The sequence below is a fragment of the Pelodiscus sinensis genome, chromosome 9, assembly GCF_052426305.1.
Source record: "Pelodiscus sinensis isolate ZL-2025 chromosome 9, ASM5242630v1, whole genome shotgun sequence".
Taxonomy (NCBI): Eukaryota; Metazoa; Chordata; order Testudines; family Trionychidae; genus Pelodiscus; species Pelodiscus sinensis.
Window position 1 is genome coordinate 24,857,936 of NC_143060.1, and position 12,441 is coordinate 24,870,376.

The 12,441-nt window shown below is 38.0% G+C and overlaps 1 long non-coding RNA gene across 1 annotated transcript; it reads right to left on the bottom strand.

Moving 5' to 3' along the window:
• Positions 1-231: 231 nt before the first annotated feature.
• Positions 232-5,116, bottom strand: LOC142830657 (uncharacterized). Its single transcript, XR_012906095.2, has 3 exons — positions 5,026-5,116; positions 1,553-1,649; positions 232-517 (listed from the first exon to the last, which is right to left on the bottom strand). It is a non-coding gene; the product is annotated as an uncharacterized LOC142830657 (long non-coding RNA).
• Between the last annotated feature and the right edge of the window lie 7,325 nt (positions 5,117-12,441).

Below are 12,441 nucleotides of genomic sequence, written 5' to 3' on the forward strand. Positions count from 1 at the left end.
GTGGAAATACAGAGTGACTCCACTGTTTATTCTAACATTATCCCTGATTTACATCAGGGTAGCTGAAATTATATTCAATCTTATCCTATTTGTATTTTTCCACATTTGGAAGCCAGTTCTGACACATTCACCTGGCACTGGATTGAAATCAGTGGACCCATGTCAGTTTCCAACAATTGAGGCTCTGGTCCCATAAGCAGTAAATAAAAGCCAAATCCACAGTTGTCATGTAAAAGGCAACATTTATGCACAACTACCTCACAATAGTATTGAAATATGACAGTGTTTTCTTACAGATAGACAACACAGCAGTTACGTTTTATTCTATCAGGAGGTCCTGGTATACCATCCATTTTGTTTTAAACTGAACCAAAAATATATGCAGTGACTAGCCTATAAGCCCATTGTGTCACAAGCAGGACATTCATACTTCAGCAGCTCCAGAAAACTCAAGAAAATACAAAGGAGGTCAGTGTTGCTATGACAATTTGCACCAGTAGAAGTTCTGGCTCCTTGCCTATAAAGAAACATTACATTGTACTGTTTTGGTATATGGAGCAAATACATAAACCTCAGAAGATATATATCAGTATATTAAAATATAATCAAACTTATACCTTTTAGATACAATTGAAACAGACCTTCTAAAATACACAATACATGGATGACATAGGCAGATGACAAACGTAGATTTTATAGGATTCATGCCAAATCAACCCATTTCCTCATATAACTCCATTTACTTCAGCAGGTTATTGCTGATTTACACCAGTGCAAATGAGATGAATTAAGCCCACTGGACAGTAGATTGTTTCAAACAGACCCTTTTCCAAATGACATTCTGTGGTTTCAGTCACATAATCACCTTTAGGAACTCATATGTCTTTAAAAAATCCTTAAATAGTTCATTCTTATGCATTCTAAGAAATCTCTGGTAATTAAATAGAAATGGCAAGTGAACGTTTGTGGGAAGCAAATGTTATACAATTTGGCAGTGAGCAGTGGGCATTTAAGTCTGTATCTTCTCTGACTACTGCATCAAGAAAAACTCTGAATGAAAAAAAACAGTAAAAATAGCAAGAATGAACATAAAAATTCAATATGTTCAGTCAGTAGTCAAGAGCCCAGATTTGTCATTATGAAAACCTTGATACAAAAATTTCCTCTCAAACCTGCATGGCTAGTCTCCCTACATCCCCCTGATGTCAAGCATTGATGTCAGGTGGACCTACATGCACATAAGGAGAGCAGAGAACTAGCTCGGAGAACAGAAGTTACCATTCAGTGTGAACTCAGTGAGTTGTTAAAAAAAAACACAAGGAAATAACTGATCACACACATAATCAGCTAATCCTTGCCCCTTTTTCTAACTCCTTTGCAATGCTGAGGCTATGCACAAAAAGTGATAACGCTATTCTAATCAAGAAAAACAAGGATTTGCACAGAGCAACAATGTAGCATCTAGATGGATTACTGTATGCTACCAGTCCCCCATCCTTTAGTGTAGCAGGCATGCCAGTGTGGGATATATCACATAGGTGCAATTGGATACCTTAAGCAGTGTAGAACACAGGACTGAGGAAATGAACAGGTCACCTTCTAAGGCCATCTGTCTCCACTTCTCCCAAGCAGCAGTGCTGACAAACCACCTGAAAATGAAGGGCCTTGTTCATTTGTGCGCTACAAAGAGATCTAATTTTTCTATGGTCACACACACACACACACACACACACACAACTTGGTACAGGGTTTTCTTTAGACTAGAGAGGTTCAACAAGAGAGGGTTGACTGGAGAGGTTCAATTTGAGTCTGCCAACATCCATAGTATGGCATGATTTTAGTTATCTGGATGTCCGCTTCTCATGAGTGTGGCCAAGTTTCTCGCAGTCCCATAAAGTTTGTTTACAGCCACCAGTCCTGGCTCACAGTGATCTGTGTTGTTATTTAGCATTAATATACTCCTAAATTTCTTCTCAGCCCAGCAAGCAGTGGAAGTGTTAATAATGCTTCAAGACAATATTAACCTCCAATGGTTCAGCAAATTCTCCAATTTGACACCAGTCAGGTTCCCAGGCTGCCAGACTAGAGAGGTTCAACCTGTAGTTACCGTCCATCACAAAGATCAGCAACACGGAAAAGCGAACAAGAATCTTATCCATAATACCTAACATATCCAGAGATAAACCTATCACAGTGCCCTCATATTCAGTTGTATTTAAATTTTTAAAACCTGCGTCCCAGTGCACGTATGTTTCAAGAGATGCATAATGTTTGTAGGCAACCATATTGACATCCAAATAACAAATGAGCTAGGTGTTCATTTGTCAGTGATCAATGCTGCAATTTGTCAAAGGCTCTAAAGAAGCAATAGTCCCCTCAACACCATCAATATCTGCCTTAATCCCCTATGCGCAATGGAAGAAGTGGAAGTTAAGCTTCTTTATTCAGCAAACCACTTAAGAGCTTGCATTACTTTAAGTCTCAATGGATTCAGTATGAGTTTAAAGTTAAGCAGGTATTTAAATTCTTTGCCAAATAGGAATGAATGAGTGAACTGGCACCTTAGACAACTTTATCTTGGTCTCTTTTTTTTTCCTCCCTCCATTAGGCTGGGAAGGGGGCAGCAGCAGAGTGGGCAAGGAAGTTAGCCTTAACTAGACATTCTTTTTGGAAACCCTCTGTCCATTTTTCTGTGGAGCACACCGAACACGAAGTGCCTTGGCCACATTTACCAGTGAACTGCACCTCTGACCTTTCTTGGTCTCATCGGGTGTCTCTAGACTACACCTCTCTGTTGACAGAGAGATGTAGATTAGGCACGTCGAAATTGCTATTGAAGCAGGGATTTAAATATCCCATGCTTCATTAGCATAAATTATGGCCACCGCTTTTTTTTTTTTTTAAACGGAGCTTTTTCGAAAAAACGGCAGTCTAGATGCGGATCTGTCAAAAAATAAACCCTTTTTCAACAGATCCTGTATTCCTTATTTTTTGAGGAATACAGGATCTGTCGAAAAACGGTTTATTCTTTGACAGAACCATGTCTAGACTTCCCCCCTTTTTTTTTTTTTTTCAAAAAAGCTCTGTTTAAAAAAAAAGTGGTGGCCATGTTTATGTTAATGAAGTGTGGGATATTTAAATCCCCTCTTCATTAGCAATTTCGACATGCTTGATTTGCATCTCTCTGTCAACAGAGGGATGCAGTCTAGACGTAGCCATCAAGTGCACCTCCTCCCAAGTTACAGGGCTAAACCCATCACTGACTCCAGATGGAATCATACTATTGTCCCCTCAGCCCACACCAGGGGTGGGCAATAATTTTTGCTGGGGGACCACTCCAAGACTTTGGAATGTGGTTGAGGGCCCTGCTCTTCCATGATGTTAATGGAGAAATTCCAGGGTTAATGGAGGCTGGGTGCAGAAGGGAGCTTGGGATAAGGGATTGGGGTACAGGAAGGAGAATGGAGTCTGGGAGGGAGTTTGGGTAAAGGAGGCAGTTGTGACCTAAGGCAGGGGACTGGGGTGCAGGGTTTGGGAATGTAACCTAAGGTAATAGGGGACTGTGGTCTGGGCAGGAGATTTGGGTGCCATATATGGGAGGAGAGATGTGTGCATGAGGGGACTGAGAATTTGGGTATGTGGAGGAAGGACAGAGGGCTGGGGTGCCAGAGGCAGGCACTGGCTCAGAGGCACTTACCAGCAGAAACCTGAGGCAGACTGTCTGGTGCAGACTGCTCACTGCTCCAGTGGCTCCACTCCAGGCATGAGAGGGAGGGGGACAAAAAGGGAGGGAGAAAGCTTCTTACACTGCCCCTGCTCCCAGCAAAAATTCTCAGCTTCTATTGGCCAGAAACTGGGAGTTTGGTGAATGGGAGTTTGGTGGGTGGCGGGAACAGCATGAGTAATCTCCCTCTGTCCTCCCCAGTGATGCAGAATGGAGAATATCTGGCTTTTTAAAGTATAGGCTGTTGTCTGCCTAAGGGCTTTGGTGAGGCAGGTGCAGGTAAGATCCGGTGGCTTGGCAGGCCAGATCTGGCCAGCTGGCAGTCTCTTGCCCACCCTTGGCCCAGATCCAAACACTAAACACAATTACTTCAACAGGTTTGACTTAAGCTCTGACACTACAGTTCTATTCCTCAGGCTCCAAGAACAATGATAATTCTGTGACCAAAAGAGCCTTCTTAGAGCAAAGTATCACATATTTAGAACCAAAACATTTGAGAGACAGCAGATCTTAACAACAACCAAACAGACTGTATGCATAGCAATTTTTTCCCTAAGGATCTGGGAAGACCCATTTTATTTAGATTGTCTCTCCACAGTGCCAGTCTCTGTGTCAGCCTGTAGACAGCTTCTGAGAAGCGATCCCTTTCTTCCCATTGGAAGGGCATTTTGCAGTGTTCTTTTGACTTTCAGGCTTCCAGCTTTGGCCAAAACAAGGCTTACAATTTGCTGGAGTTAGGATTCGGGGTCCTTAAAGCTCACAACTTCCCACATTGCCTTCCAATTACATACTTCAGACTGCTTATCAAAATCTATTGGGTGCCTTTTCTGTTTTCTCTTCAGACTCCTATTTAGATCAATATATTCATATAGGAAATTCTAATAACCCACCATTATAACTTTACCTCACTGACCAAATCTCTTACAGATTCATACCATTATTACACATCAGTTTTCATAGATTAATACTTAGCATGTCCTCATCTAATGTGGGCATTACTAACCCCCTTACACTAATCTGGGCACTACTAAACCCCTTACGCTCAATGTCATTTCTGTGCATGAAACCTACACCTATCCAAAGACAGTCAGGAGTAACTCACATGCTTGCTTGTCAAATGGGAACCATGTACCAGCTGGCATGGCAGATTCACAGTGTAAAACCCTAGCCCCATTTATGTCAATGGCAAAACTTCCATTGACTTCCAGAGGGTCAAATGTCACCCACAGTGAAATGCAGGATTCCATTCACAAAGGTACAGTATAACCATGGAGAATATATAAAAGGGTGAATAGCCTTACCTCCACACACTCTCATGCCATAAGGAGAGAAATACTCAGACAGAAACATTTTGGAAGGCCAGATCCCACACCCTCACTGCCTGTAAATTAGCAATGCTTTCTTGACTTCATGGAAGCTAAGCTAATTTACACCAGCTGGGGATCTGGCCTAACTAAAATTACAAAGGGAAGTACCACAATTTACAATTTAGTTTTCCACAGGTGTATTGGGTTCTCATTCTTTCTGTACTAAGTACCAAGCAGTAGTGCTACTTTACTAAGTAGTATAGTATTGCACTATAGTATACTATTGACTGGTATTAATTTCTTTAAAAAAACATTTGGCACTTAAACCACGCCTCTCATCAGGGTATGAAAGCACTTCTTGAGGTGTACCGTACATGCTGTTCTCTGTACAAGAGTGCTAATAGCTTTGCAAGTTAATTAAAATAAAATGTGAAAGGCTTTTATTATAAATGACAAAGGCACAGCCTTTGACCTCACGTATCTACTAAAATATATCACTGAGTATGTTGATTTTGATGTAAAATGTAGTCTTTTACCTTTAGACATTTTAAAAAATCATTTATAAGAGACAGGCAAAGAAAGGCAATCATTAATCATAGCGTTGTCAAAAAACAACTGCCCAAGCAATTACCAAATAAAATCTACAGAACCTGGATAAACTGTTCAAATGCAAATGTTCTAAGATCAGTGATAAAAGCTTGGAATTATCTGCCTTATTTACATGTTGTTTTCTTCACAATAACCTTCCTGTAGTTCAGTACAACCACCGATTACAGTCTACTGAGGAATATATTGCTAAAATGATACAAATGATGGAGGGAAAACTAATATTGGCCAGGCTTTTATATTGTCTATATATTTTTAAATGTCTAATTTCAGAAGGTAGATAACTAAGGACATGTCTACTCTAGGAAATCATTTCAAAATAATAACTCCCAAAATAACTATTTCAAAATAGCATGTTCACACTACAGGGAAGCCTCAGAATTAGCCCAAGGCAGGCTCACTTAATGTGGACATGCTACCTTGACTTAGAGCCCCAGGAAGTACTGGGGAGTAATTAGTCTGAATGACTCTGGGGAGCAGTTATATCAAAATAGCAGCAGTAGAGCATCCACACTAATGCTATTTTGAAATAACTATTTTGAAATAAGAGTTATTCCTTGTGGAAAGCAGAAGTTATTATTTCAAAATAATGGGCTTGGTAGTGTTGATTCTCCGATTAATATTTCAAAATAAGTTATTTCAAAATAATTCCCTAATGTAGACCAAAGTTAAGGGACTCCCTCTTTAGATAAAAATAATCTGAAAGCTATTCAAGTTAATGACATCCAGAGATCACCAATGTGAAAGTATATCTTTCATTTAAAATCAAATGAAAAGTACTTGTCTAAAAAATGAATCCATCACATATTAAGCTGGCCATATTATACAAGCAAGTTTTACATAAAAGTCCTTATTGAAATTATTAAGAATTGATATCAGCCATAGAGCAGCAACTCCAGAAATGCACATGAAGGAATTTTGTTCTGTATCTTTGATTGTCTCATTTAATTAAACATGTTGCTTCACACATATCCAGGTTTGTTACATGCTTTCTGAAAACTTCCTGTAAATCATTTATGGCACATGCATGCCCAGTGTCAAATGAGACAATGGCTTAACTCTTAACTGACAACTATTGAATCAACAAACCATCCCTGCAAAATCCAGTGGCATCAAGCCATGATGATGCAGATTTTTTTCATAGGAGCTCCACACCATTTCCTCTCCACAGTCTAGCTGTTCATCAGTCATTTGGGGGATTATATTTAAAAACGTTCTACAAATAAGGTTACATTGGGCTTTAAGATTTTGACCCTGCTCTGATTGAAGTAAATGGAAAAAGTCTTAATAAGCAGGTAGGAAATAGGTGACTGTTTAGATCCTCAGCTGCAACAAGGTTGGCTTGGATTGCTGCAACTGCACAAAGCAAATTTAAAACTATGTGTAAGAGGTCAGGCATAAAGCTAGATGAAAATTTTCAGAAAAAAATTGCAGAAAAATATGGTTTCAGGACAATCAAAACTATTCACAAAATTTGGTTGAATTTGGTGAATTCCATTAGCTAGGAAAAAAATGAAAATGACAAAATGAAAAGTTTCATATTGCTTTTCCAAATAACTTTTAGCAAGGCTTCTTTTTTTAAAAAAAAAAAATCACGTTGACTCCAATTCTTCTTGGATATCTATAATACTCCTTCAGAAATAGATACTCAAATCCCAGAGCTTTGGGAAAGCTCAGTTTTAGGAGTCACATCCACAGTTAACAAAGTATTGAGAGTATGAAATCCCTATCACTTGAATGATATGTTTCATATTTGATGTACCTAATGGGCTTTATTCTCATCTCATTTACACTCATTTGTTGATTTCAAAGGAGTTACACTAATTTCCTCAGTATTAGAGGACAATCAGGTTCAGGAGAACAAAAAGTGGACTTGAACTGATCATTTTCTTATTGCTATTTGTCTTGCTTTTTGAAAAGTCTTTATAGTCTGTTATTGAACTATTTGCAAAAAAGGTTTCAGGGTATTGTACGTAACCCCTACTAAAGAAAAATGTTCACTTGTTTTATTCTGAAAACACTTTTAAGTGATTGCTGTATTCATTTAAAGCGCACGTTTCTATTCATTTGACTTAAAATTTGCCTCAAGGAAGGTTCTTAGCTAGTAAAGGGGTCTCAGGACATGAAACAGTCACGTGCAAATCATCTCTGAACAATGTGTAGCTAGCAATTTCAATATGTCAAAATATTAGATTTGCATCCTTGTAGATATCAGTATTTAAAGCAAAAATGACATCCCTTTTTTTCATTTTGATAATGACATTTAGCTAAGTATTCCAGAAGTGTACTTGTAAAATAATTCAGTAAACAGTTATAACCTCTTAAAGGAGGCTGGACTATACGCAGATTGGAACCCAGTGTTTCATTTTATTAAATGACAGTAGAAAGAGGTAAGTTTGTAGAGCCAAATCTCAGATGGCTTTGCTTTGTCAGATTGAGGGGTTTGTTGGTTCCTTGTATATCTCACTGATGTGTATGTCCAACCACTCTTCCACAGTTGTTTATTTCTAGCAACAACCTCTATCAATAGTTTTCTGTTTGCATGCTATGCTTATTCTTCATGGAACTCCATTCCTTCCACAATTAGATTTATGGTGTTTTTTTAGGATTAAAAATTAATCTGTTTTGGTGTGGCCTATCAGGCTGTCATTGCTGACCACTCAGATCTAAGCATGAAGGTCATTATTATACAGGCAAGTGATTAATGGAAAAATTCATTTGCTGACTTATTCTGGATGCTGTAATGAATATGCTACATTATCAGTATGAATTTTATAGAGAACACTATTTATATGGGAAATCTGTATACTGTTTGAAATAAGGTTTTATATAACAAATGATTGAGAACCAGATTAAATCCTAGTTTTAAAAAATTGTGCATGTTAACAAAAGGATTAGATTTGGCCCTTATCTCTGTAGCATTATGTAACAACAATTAAACACTAGCAGTTTATAAGAGAAAATGATTTTATCCAACTGTGTTATGGGCGTAAAATCTTAGTAATGAACAAATTAAATGACCATTTAAAAGATAATTTTCCTGTGTTTTATTCAGAAATATTTTGCATGAAGAATGTAATCATTATCTTTTCAGTCAATTTTCTCTGTCTGCATTTATAAATTGTATATGTGCATTCAGACTGTATTTTCAAATCCCTCATGAACATTTTCCTGGGGCATTGGATCTATCATATGCAATCAAGGTACCATGTGCTCTAAATTCTTCAGCAAAGTCACCTCATTTCTATAACATGCCAGTCCATTTTTTCCCAAACTGATGTTTGTATTGAATGAAAGATGAAATACTACACCAGAAAAATAAACTCTCTGTTTTGATATTGTATTTATCTTCTCTTTGAATTTTACAAGTTTTCCTTGTACTTTGATTTTGCATAGAACACAACTCCCTCACAGAAGCTATTACTGGAAGGATGAGGTTCCAGCAGCAGAATAAAAAACTGCAGGGAATATGCTACCAGTCAAACACAGGAGGTTGTTCAGGATTGTTAGATGCTTCCGCTAAAATAACTGGTAACAAAATGGTTAACAGTGATGACTTTTAAACCATCAAGGTTTCTGACTTCAACATCCTATTAAGATAAGTGAAGTAGATGAAAGTTTATCTTCTGGAGCACAGTTCTGCAACAAGGAGGTAAATTATGTAGCCATGGAATTGCAGAATACATTGAACATAGTGTATAACCATAATTGTTATTTTCAGGATATAACGTTGAAAAATATAATTTGTTTTGCAGGTTACTCTTTGATAAGAAATTGAGATAGCTGCCAATGCAGATAAAGTAGAGAAACACCCTTAATATGTCATTTCAAAAGACTCTTTTCAGTTTATGACATCTTTTGGGTTCTGTGCTTTTGTGCTCTATAATTTTATGCAACACTGAGATGCTATACCAATGACCAACTTAAATAAAAAACAACTAAATTAAGCTATCCCATTGATTTTCACAGATACATACACAGGAACCACCAGATTGCTGCTCAATGTATACACCAACTGCAATGCAAAATTCAGATGGACTATAAGCCAGGTCTTATTGAAGACCAACATAGGAGCTTTGTTTTATTTTATTTTTCCCAAGCTTAATGGAATATTCACAAACTAGCATGTGTTGCCTTCATTACAGATAAAAGGCTTTTTTCATTATATCTTGGGGTGATTTGATATACAACTTTCCTTAACTGTATCTTTCCATTTGCTGCATAGTGCTGCAAATACTAGATATGCCTGTAGCACATAGCTCTAGTATTTTTTATTTGGAACCTCTCTTGTATACAACTGTGAAGTGAATTTTGACATCTTTTGAAATAACACTCTTCTTACAGAAATAAAGGAAACTGAAACAAGGGGTAAGGGTGTTCCATTATTTTGAGCATGGCACAGTGTTCTATTTTAGAAAACAGCAATCAGTGTATCTTTTGTGATAGCTCTACACCTCAGAGGCAGAAATACAACATGCCTAAAACTGAAATACCCACCTGGAGAAGTAAAAAAACAGATTGACAGAGCCAAAAAAGTACTCAGACATGAACTACTTCAAGACAGGGCCAAAAGAGAAAATAACAGAATTCCACCTGTCATTACCACAACTTAAACCCCTCCAACGCATTATCCACAATCTACAACCTAGGAAAATTATCCCTCACTCTCTGGGTATGTCTAGACTGCATCTCTCTGACAGCAGAGGGATGCAGATTAGGCAGGTCGACATTGCAAATGAGGCAGGGATTTAAATATCCAGTGCCTAATTTGCATAAAAATGACCACCATGTTTTGACGACTCCGCATTTTGTCCACAAAAAAGGGCAGTCTAGAGTGGGATCTGTCAAGAAAGAAAGCCTTTTTCGACAGATGCCTTATGCCTCCTGCAAGGAAGTTTACAGGATCTGTTTTGAAAAAGGCTTTCTTTCACAACAGATCCCCCTTTAGACTGCTGCTTTTTGCAGACAAAGTGCTGAGTCAGCAAAACGTGGCAGCCATTTTATGAAAATTAGGCACGGGATATTTAAATCCCTGCCTCATTTGCAATGTCGACCTGCCTAATCTGCATCCCTCTGCTGACAGAGGGATGCAGTCTAGACATACCCTCAGAGACCTTGGGGGAAAGGCCTATTCTCACTTACGGACAACCCCCCAACCTGAAACAAATTCTCTTCAGTAACCATGCTACACAGCTACATCATAAACATCCAGGAACCCAGCCCGGCAATCAGCCCAGATGCCAACTCTGCTCACATATCTATTCAAGCAAATTCATTACTGGAGCCAACCATATAAACTACCAAATCAGAGGTTCATTTAACTGCACATCCAGGAATGTAATCTATGCCATCAAATGCCAGCAATGTCCCACTGCAATATAGATTGGACAAACTGGACAGTCCTTATGGGAAATAATTAATGGACACAAATCAGATATCCATAAAGGGAACATATAAAAACCTGTTGGGGAACACTTCAATCTGCTTGGGCATTCATAACAGGTCTTCAAGTGGCTGTTTTATTACAGACCAATTCCACAAGCCTAACACACAGGGAAGGGCTGGAACAACAATTCATTCACAAGCTTGATTCTCATGTTAATGGTTTAAGTAAAGATATCTGATGGCTGGGACATTATCAACCTACCAAACAATGAAGGTTCCAATGGTTCTTTGTTTGTATAGTATCTGGTATTAGTTCTCTTTTTCTCTAATTGCCTGCTAATGGTTCTTATCTGCCTCTTTTGACTATCCAGTCTTTAGGTGCTTATACAAAAAACAGGACTCTGTAGCACTTTAAAGACTAACAAGATGGTTTATTAGGTGATGAGCTTTCGTGAGCAGGACCTGAAGTGGATCTGGCCCATGAAGGTTCATCACCTAATAAACCATCTTGTTAGTCTTTAAAGTGCTACATCCTCCTGGTTTTTGTTTCAGCTACACCAGACTAACACTGCTACATTTCTATCACTATTCTAGGTGCTTATAGACTATTTGTTTTTCCTGTTACATTCTAGCTCCTCTTTCCCCTTTATATTTTTATACCTACTGCCTCTTCTTGTTTCCCCCCTCCTCCTATTTTTTCTTCCTCCCTCCCTCCCACCCCCGTTCTATCCTATTTATTTTAGTTCTGGACATCCAACACTCTGGTCATCTGAAGAAGTAGACTGTGCCCACAAAAGTTCATGATACCATCTACATGTTTTGTTAGTCTTTAAAATGCTACCAGACTATTTGTTGATTTTTAAGTTTAACAATACCCTACACACTTATATTGCTTTTCTTAATCCTGTCATAAGTTCCATAGTGGAGATATCAAGACAGTTAAGAAAAAAATACCCCAAAAGATCTGAAAAGTTGTTGGGAATCAATTAGCCTGCAACTACAGAATATGAAGGAGAATGGTTTTGATCTAGAACATTAATAATGGCTTTGATTCAGCCAAGTACGTGTAAGCAGATAAATTTTAAGCACATGTATAGTCCCGAATATCCAATAACTTCAATTATAATTAACACCATTATGGTGAAAAGAGAACAAGGCTTTATCTCTTTTTATTAAAAATCAGTATTGACGATCATTTCACTTGATTCATGATAGGTAAATACCGTTAATCCCATGAAATATGTCACTTACAGTGATAACCTTAGAATATCAAACTTTATTCCAGGCATCCACTGATTCCCACTTGTTATTTATAACCAGGCTAAGGAAATATATTCAGTACATTACATTCCTTCTTACAATGGTACAGCTTTTGGGATTTCATGTTACTCAAACACTCCTAATCTGCTAGACTAACAG